The 8,910-nt window shown below is 32.1% G+C and overlaps 1 pseudogene; it reads left to right on the top strand.

The window, feature by feature from the left end:
* Positions 1–5,838: 5,838 nt before the first annotated feature.
* Positions 5,839–8,463, top strand: LOC132934502 (uncharacterized; annotated as a pseudogene).
* Positions 8,464–8,910: the final 447 nt, after the last annotated feature.

The following is an 8,910-nucleotide window of genomic DNA, read 5'->3' on the forward strand; positions in this document are numbered from 1 at the left end:
TGTAAACATATATTTTATATTATAGATTACGTGCAATTTTTTGCTTGCCACATCTTTGTCGAATAAAAACCACACACGCGGCTTTATCTATCTATTGTGACGGGGTCGAGGATCGCGGGGTAGCGAATACATTGGTCTTTGATCTTTTGGACCCATCGTCGTCGTGTATTGTGTACATTAAAACGCCACCGGGCGATCCGGGGCCCTCGTCGCCCGTCGTCCGTATAATATCGTCTTTGCTCATGGATAATTCATCCTACTACGACGAAAAGAATGATGACAATGAAGAGAAACACAGAGTATATTATAATAAACTATAAAGACTGGAATTGTATGCACTAAAAATGCGTTAAATATATGAATCAACATTTAATATACTTGTCACCAGGTTGAAATGGCAACAATATAATATTATGAGCTGGTAAAAATAATTTATAAATCGCATTAGTTTTTAAATCCGTTCAACAAAAAGTACATGTATGTATTTTTAATCAGGCTATGTTATAAGAATTAATTCTAAAACTTATAGAGTAAATTATTATTATGTTTGTTATTTATTTAAGATTTACTCTTAATTATTGGTATTTTTTCTAAATTATACTTATGATAACCATATTCAGACTTACAGTGCCAACAAACATGTATATTTTGTAAGTATACTAAGTTTCTATGTATAATTATTCAAAGACATTTATTTCGAATATTTTTACTTATTAAGTAATTTAATATTCAGGACTGGAGATGTTAAATAACTCAATTATTTACTAAGAGTATATTAAATATACAAAGTACATGGACTATTGACATTTGACAGTATGTGCCTTAACCATTAAAACATGCGTTTAAATGCAAAATATAATATTTGCCTGTAAAGTCAGTTCAAATCGAAACGCCAACATTTCCATATCATCGTCGCTGCATACCAGCATAATCACGATACTTCTCATTATGAACACCAAATCACTGGCACTTATATAATTATTTAATAGCAGCTTTGGTCATTGCGGACAGTATATTACGTTGTTCCTAAATAATGTAGATGACGTGTTGTTAAATATTCTTTCTACAGTATATCTTATTCCCATATAATAGGTAGTTAATAAACATGTCAATAAGTTATAGACGAAGCGCCGCAACACTGGATTATGGATGCATCGATTAAGAAAAGTTTAGGTTCGTAATTCAACCAGCATGATCATCACAACGTGCTCTGTTATAATATAATGTGTGTAGAATTTGTGAAATAAATCAGTATTGTGAATAAAGTTATAAGCTTGTAAGTAAATGTATGAATTAAAATTTTTAATCAATTAATATTTAAATAATAATATTATAACCCAAGCGTTCTAGTTTGATTGAAATTAAACTAAAATCCCACTCAATTCAAAACATCTGTATTTGTTGCATATTGTTATGTTAAATTTATAATCGTAATATTTTATAGTTTTGTATATATTTTACAATACCTATGAACTTTCTTAAGACATAACTAAAATCAAAAAACGACCACCGAAAACATGGATACAATTTTTTTACACTATATTAATACGTTTAATACAAACTCTATATTCTTTATCAAACTAAACACTAGTACTTAATACCAAGCGTCTAAGTTTTGTTGTATTTTGGCATATTTTAAATATTATTATGTTAAATAATAACAATAATAATAATACAATATAGTCATTATTATAGTATTTACTCTATAATATTATTGTAGTATTGAAATTTGAAACTCTATCAAATTATCAACACTGCAGAATTAGTTCTGCTGAACGTTATTGTCCTCTATGTTTGTGCCTTCGCCATTCCTGAGGTATTGCATTTCTACCGTGAGGGTGGCTAGGAAATGCCCAGCACCATTATTAAGTTGTATAGGTGTGTAGAATATAGTCCTGTTATGCACGTTCGCAGTTGCATGCTCCCCCCCCCCCCCCCCAACGATCGCCGTGAAATGTGAACACTTGATGCGTGTCCGGTCCGTCGGTGGACGTCTGTGGCAAACCACTTCCGCGCGTTAAGGTCACCGCGCTCAACACATCATATTATTATCATAATATACGCGTCATACGATATCGGAAATGTCCACCATTCGTCTCCATCGTCGTCGTCTCGCACTCTGTACGCATATTATTACTATTTACGTATACCGTATAGCTCCATACCGACCCTCCCCCGCCCCCGAGAACTTTGAAAAATAAAAACCAAACTTGCGCCATTCGTAATAAACAATGCGATTAAAAGCACAAATCAAGCACGGGCGGCGTAAGTTTGGTTTTAAAATTTGCTACGCACGTGGCGTCGGCCGACGGTTACATGATTTTATACCCGTATACCACACATACCTACCTATAAATTATTATAATATTATACAGAGGTATACGCGTCGGGAAACGATATATTATCAACAAATATACGTATATATTATATTATATTATTGTACCTACGACCGTGGCGGAAGAGAAAAACTAGAAAAAAAAAAAATAACGCGAGAGACCGAAAAGAATGTGCCGCATCATCCAACACGGTAATCGTCGCGCGTTCTCGTGTACCGTGTGACTTACGTGCAGCTCGAGTACCAAATACCTGGTGCAGTAATATAGGTGTATACCTGCCGCCGCCGTCGTTTTTGATCGCGCACTCCGTATATTCCTACACACAACCGAATTGTTCTGTTATTCTGTTATGTTGTATGTCTATATACAGATTACAGAGCTACTATGCCTACCGGCAAATGTGTGTTATTTTTATTCGAAAAACGATATTATTTCTGTGTTCTTTTCTCGCGGTAGTCTCCAAATTCGGTCCACTGTATTATCTAATAATAATCATTATCATTATTCGTTCACGCGAGCCACCGACGATCGGACGACTCGAAGAGAACGCGGCGGCGGCGTCACAAAGGAATCGTTTATGCGTATTATTATCACACAACTACAACTACACAAGTATATACATGCCGTACTGTACGTCTGTATTGTGTAATGTACAGACATACTGTCGCGCGTGTTGTACAGGAGGATTCACCGATCATGCTCACCACCATATTTTCTTTATAACAAAGAATTTATTTAAAATATTCTGATTTTTAGGAATTTTTAAGTATACTTACTCAAGGACCATATTATTTTCAATTACTTAGGTTTCTTTATACCACTAAAGGAGTTACTTGTGGAGCGACCAAATTATTTTTTACAAAATAGAATCATCCTTATTTCCTGTAAATTTTCAAGCAGATGACTTTATTAAATATTTTGATCTATCTAAATTCAAATACAAACTAGTAAACTACCCACCTAGTAGTTATGAAGTTATTTATCTTTGTTTACTAAGTTATCAAATTATTGGTTATAATATATACAAAGAATATAATATCATGGGAAGTGGACACAATGGTGATGATTTGAAAACTATAATAATTAATATTAATTTATCAACAGTTTATAATTTGTAAAATTGTAAATATGTTTATAATAAATACTATATTATACAATATTACATTATTACATATTATTATTATTCTAATCGAAATGACTAATTGTAATTTTTTACATATAAATAGTAATTATTCATAATCAAAAATGAATAAAAAGGTGTTACACCTTATTTTTATATTAAAATTTGTATTTTATAATTCTACTGATGGGTCACCCTCATCGTCATTAGCACAGAGATTACATCCCTCACACTACTACATCTGATTAATCTGCAAATGATTTGCAGCAATTTGCCATACTGATGAAAATAACAGCAATAGCTTTTCATTAAACAACGCTTCCAAGTTTAATACATCACCCGCGGGCAACCGAGCCAACCGTTCAAAAAGCACATTGATATTCCTCGAGAAGTTGAAAGGATATAATATCGATATCCATAAACTGTTTGTTATGTTTACCAATATTTGACTTTAATCTCTTTATTTTTTTACGTATAAAGAATTATAATAGATATGCGATAGCAAAATATGATTCTCATGCGTAGTGGCATTGTAAATATTATTTCCTACAATATATAGGTACAAATGATCTCAATTAGGTACAATAGTGAGTATATACCAGCCACCATAATGTCGTCCTACAACATTCTTATGCGTGGTTATTTATTGTATATTATACAACGTAATGAATAACGATTTTATTTTAAAAATCAAAATTCAGTAAAGTTTGATTTTGATCAACTGAGAGAAACAAAACATGTTCAAAAATTTAATGTATATTTACAATAGTTACAATATTCAAAACTGTATTGTTATTCCGTTCGCATCACCGATGCAAAATTTAACTCATACCGTGTTTATTAAATTTGTATAAATACGGCAAAATATCATATTTTCATCAAAAAAAAAAAAAAAAAAGAAAAAAATTGTAATAAAAACTCAACTGGTAAACGTCGGAAAGTTTTTTAATACTATAAATTATTCAGTCGTGTATAATAATATGTAGGTATACATAATATGCGCCATCATTATAAGTATGAGGTGCACCGTTAATATTTTTCTGAGTGATGCGAAAATATTTCCATTATAATATTTATATATTTTCTTTTAATAGTATAAAATATGGAAATAATTTAACTTGCTTGATAGTAATATGTAAGAAAAATAATGTTAACAAAAAAGTTTGTCAGTCAAAAAAAGTTTCAATTTTATTATTAAAACGAACTCAGTAGAAGTTCCGTTCGGTTGTAATATATGATATATTATAACTTATGTAATTCTTCGTACTGTATGTTTTCATTTTCGAAACATACAAAGCGATTTCACCGCCTTCAAAGTTGCGTAATGCGTACGCGCGGTTTTTACGACGTATTTTCGTTTGGCTAGAGACTTCGGCGGTTTTGTCTACTACCTACATAGTAATAGTTTGAAAAACTCCGTTTAAAAATGAATTTTCATCCATACACCAACACGATAATACGTTTTCGCGTCGGCGATATGACCGGCGGCGGCATGGCGTACACTGCACCAGCAACCCCATAGCTGCTCCGCGGGAACGTGTCGAAATTATTTGTCCAAATTACGCCGACAATGATAATTACCATGTCGTTAAACAAGCTATATAATATTACATATTTGTATTGTCATCCAAGTTGGCGCATACCAACAATAACATAATAATTGGCCTATTGAACATGTAGGTAGGTATAGGTTGGGTATACTCGGCACATCGACTGGGCACATAATAATATATTATATTTATTATAATCGTAACAAATCTCCTGCACAATCAACAGCGGTTTGTATTTATAATAATAATAATATTATTATTATTATTATTATTATTATTCTGCGCTGCGGTGGCGGTGGCGTAATATGAAAGCCTAACTGGCAGCAGAGATTGGTAATGGCCGGGCCAAGAACACTACACCTGCCGCAATGATAATTATTATTATATTCTAATGACATTAATTTACGTACCTATTACGTACTACAGTTCGTATAATATGTAATGTATACGCCTTTATTATTATTGTGTTACTCGTGTTTTTTGGTTTTGCGACCGTACATGTGTGTGTGTGTGTGTGTGTGTGTGTGTGTGTGTGTGTTGGTCGTTGTGGTGTGCCTACGGCTCATCTACCGTCGTGGCGGCGACATATAGGTTAATTATATTGGTTAATATTGGTTAATAATATTGGTTTATATTGTGATAGAAACTTAAAAAAGTAGATTATTTATATTAGGTATCCTGAGATCCTTGATTGCGTACGCGTGTGACACGTATATTTACTCTTTCACCTGAACCCGACTACTCGTCACGTGACCGAATCATATTTTGTATATTTAACCCTCCACCTGAACCCGTCTACTCGTCACGTGACCGAAACATATTACCTTATACAATGAGAAGAAGAAGTCCGGCTGAACTCATCGAGTCTACATCCTACACGTTGGACATTACAGCTAGAAAATTTATAATTGTTGGTATCGATCCAACAGAACAACTTCAAACAGTTATTCTTTTATTAACATCATCACGTTATGTGAAAATTAGTACAGATTTTCTAAGACAGATATTCTCGCTTATGGGTAACGTAATATCTTTTATATTAGACACGCCGCAAAACTACAAGCGAACCATATTCCTCGAGACCGATTCTTATAAAATATCGAGTATGGTGTATAGCGGTTCAAACGTTTTAGTAATTGAATCAAGACTGAAGACGGGTGTAGAGTTTTATTAAATCGTATAGATTTAATAAAACTCCAGGAATTAGAATGGTGTATTACTGCTAATATCAAAGAAAAAGAAGCGAACATAAAACCCGAAATTATTAAGCAAATTAGTGATTATTGCGAGTATTTGAGGGGAAAATGCTTGCAATCGGATTCACCACCCAACAGTTTGAGGGAAATAGACATTTTCATTCAGAACGTTGAAGTCAGACGGGGTATGGACACACCTAACCTCAGTCAAATTAAAATGTTTGCGACTACACAATTGGCTGAACTTTGTATGGCTCTTCGGAAAGTACAAAACTCAGAAGTGGTAATGTAAAAATATATTATTTCATTTATAAAATATTAAATTACACTTATTTTTTATTTTAGGTATATGATAAGAATTTAAAATCGCTGTCAGCTATGCCACCAAGCTGTTCCGAGGTAAACGCTATCTTCTTCAAGTATGACGATTCAAGTGATGGATTTAATCAACCGGGCGATGATGATAATTTATTTAAGGTAATTCATAAATATAATATTATGTACAAGCATATATATAAACAAGTTTTATTTTTTTATTTTAGTTACAGTACGGGTATTCACCGATATCACCAAACTATTCTTCAGGCAACAATATATCAAGTAAACAGGAAGTTGCCACTACATCTATTCTAGCTAAGGTAATTTATATAATATTTTTCTTCAAATAAAAACAATATTGATTTATATATTATTCATAATATAAACAACCTACAACACACTAGTCTAACTGAAACATTATTCATGTTATCTATTAACATACGCTGTACGCGTTCATCTTATATAATATAAATTATTAATTTTGTTTAGTCTATCGATGAGAACGATGGATATGATTCCGACAATTATCCGGCGCAGTATTCTCCATGGTATCACAACCCAGATCTATACCTACGTCAACGAGCTTTAGTAGTTGATGAGAATGATGGTCCAACGTCGTTCTCGATTCAATCACCACCACCATCGCCATCTTTTTTTGACAAGCCCTCTGTAGATATATCAAGTAAACGGAACGCTCAACACCTCACACCATTACACGGAGTAAAACGTAATTACGTAAACGTATATTAAATAATTGTAGTAATTAAAAATTCATGTGAAATAAATAAAAATGATATATAAAATTTGTATTTTCATTTATTAATTTTAAGGTTTACAATAAATATTTAAAAGGTTAATATTAAGCAAAATAAAAATAAAATAAAAATATTATCATTTATAAATAATAAGGTTTACATTAAATATTTACAAGGTTCTTACTTCTCCATTAAATGGATTATAAGAAATAATCTGGTCATGTAATATTAAACAATATGCTGAAGCAGCCAACGCTTCATCAGCTTCAAGTTCAATTCTAAGGTCTACGGTTGACATTTTCAAGTTGTCGTTCTGTCGGCTCATATCAACAACAATAATTGGATAAAAATTATTGAATTCTGAAAAAAAAAAATTCAAAATTCTTGTTCTTAGTGAAAATCTTCATAAGGGTATACTTCAGAGTTTAAATATACCTTTATGTTTTTAATTTTACAATGATCGAAATATGACATTGCTTTATTAGAGCTATTTTTTCTATCTGTTTGAAATCCGATTATAACATATCGAGGTCTTTCTAATTTGTTGGATCTTTACTTTCCATGAATGCGAAGTGTTTTGAGGTAAAAATGGATATTCACACATTTCCCATGATCTAAATGCGCAAGTTAGAGGTTTCTGATTGTTGACTACTTTCAACAATCTAATTTTTTCCCTATCACTAACTTTCACTATTGGCACTCTCCACAATATTTTATTTACCTATGTGTATTTTAACGTCTTTTAGTTTAGGTGCGTCTGCGACAACTTCGTTATTTTTAAACTGTTTAACAGCATTTATATCGATTGAGCTCTATTTAATATAAGTTGTTGGTTACAATTTATTAAAATACGTTTATAATCTTCGCAAAAACCAAACAAATTTTTAAAATGAATACATCCGTTCAAATTATTGACATCAATAAAATCTTTATTGGCATTTTGAATATCGCTATCTCACGGAGAGTTGTGATATGAGGAAATATTGGTTTTGTTATACGAACAATATCCTTTTAATGTAGTCGATATGCCTGGGTTAACAAGTTTTTGAATTTAAGTACCGTTTATTTCATATTTCATTTCAGAGAAAAGAAATGACAGCGCCCATTGTTTATAAATCTAATCTCATCAGTTATTTCTGGAGGTTTGGTTATTGTTCCCTTGATGTAAATATAACTCTCACATGGTAAAGTATAAGACTCTGTATTATGTAAAGCAATACGGACATCGTCGTTATTAGAAAGAGCAGACGTTGAATAAGGTAAAAAAGATTGATATTCAATTTGAGTTTTTTTTACAATCGTCTGTGTATCCAGCTGTAACATCTAAATACATATCGTCCATATTAAATTGCATTTAACGAACGTAGAAAAGCCAAATTTTCTGCCATTAGACTATGTCCAACTTGTTGACGTCTAGAATATTTTTTCTTCGGAGTTGTTACCTTATTAAGGTTTTGAATACGACTGACAGGTTTTATATAATATACAGTCCTATTTATATTATAAAATTGCAGCCCCATTGTTTATCACAAGTCTTGAATTAATAATCGTATCGATACTGGCTCGCCTCGTAGATCGATCAACTCGTTGTCTGGATTTTTCAAAATTATACTTGCGTGCGTTATAGATGTAGAA

The sequence above is a fragment of the Metopolophium dirhodum genome, chromosome 1, assembly GCF_019925205.1.
Source record: "Metopolophium dirhodum isolate CAU chromosome 1, ASM1992520v1, whole genome shotgun sequence".
Lineage (NCBI taxonomy): Eukaryota > Metazoa > Arthropoda > Insecta > Hemiptera > Aphididae > Metopolophium > Metopolophium dirhodum.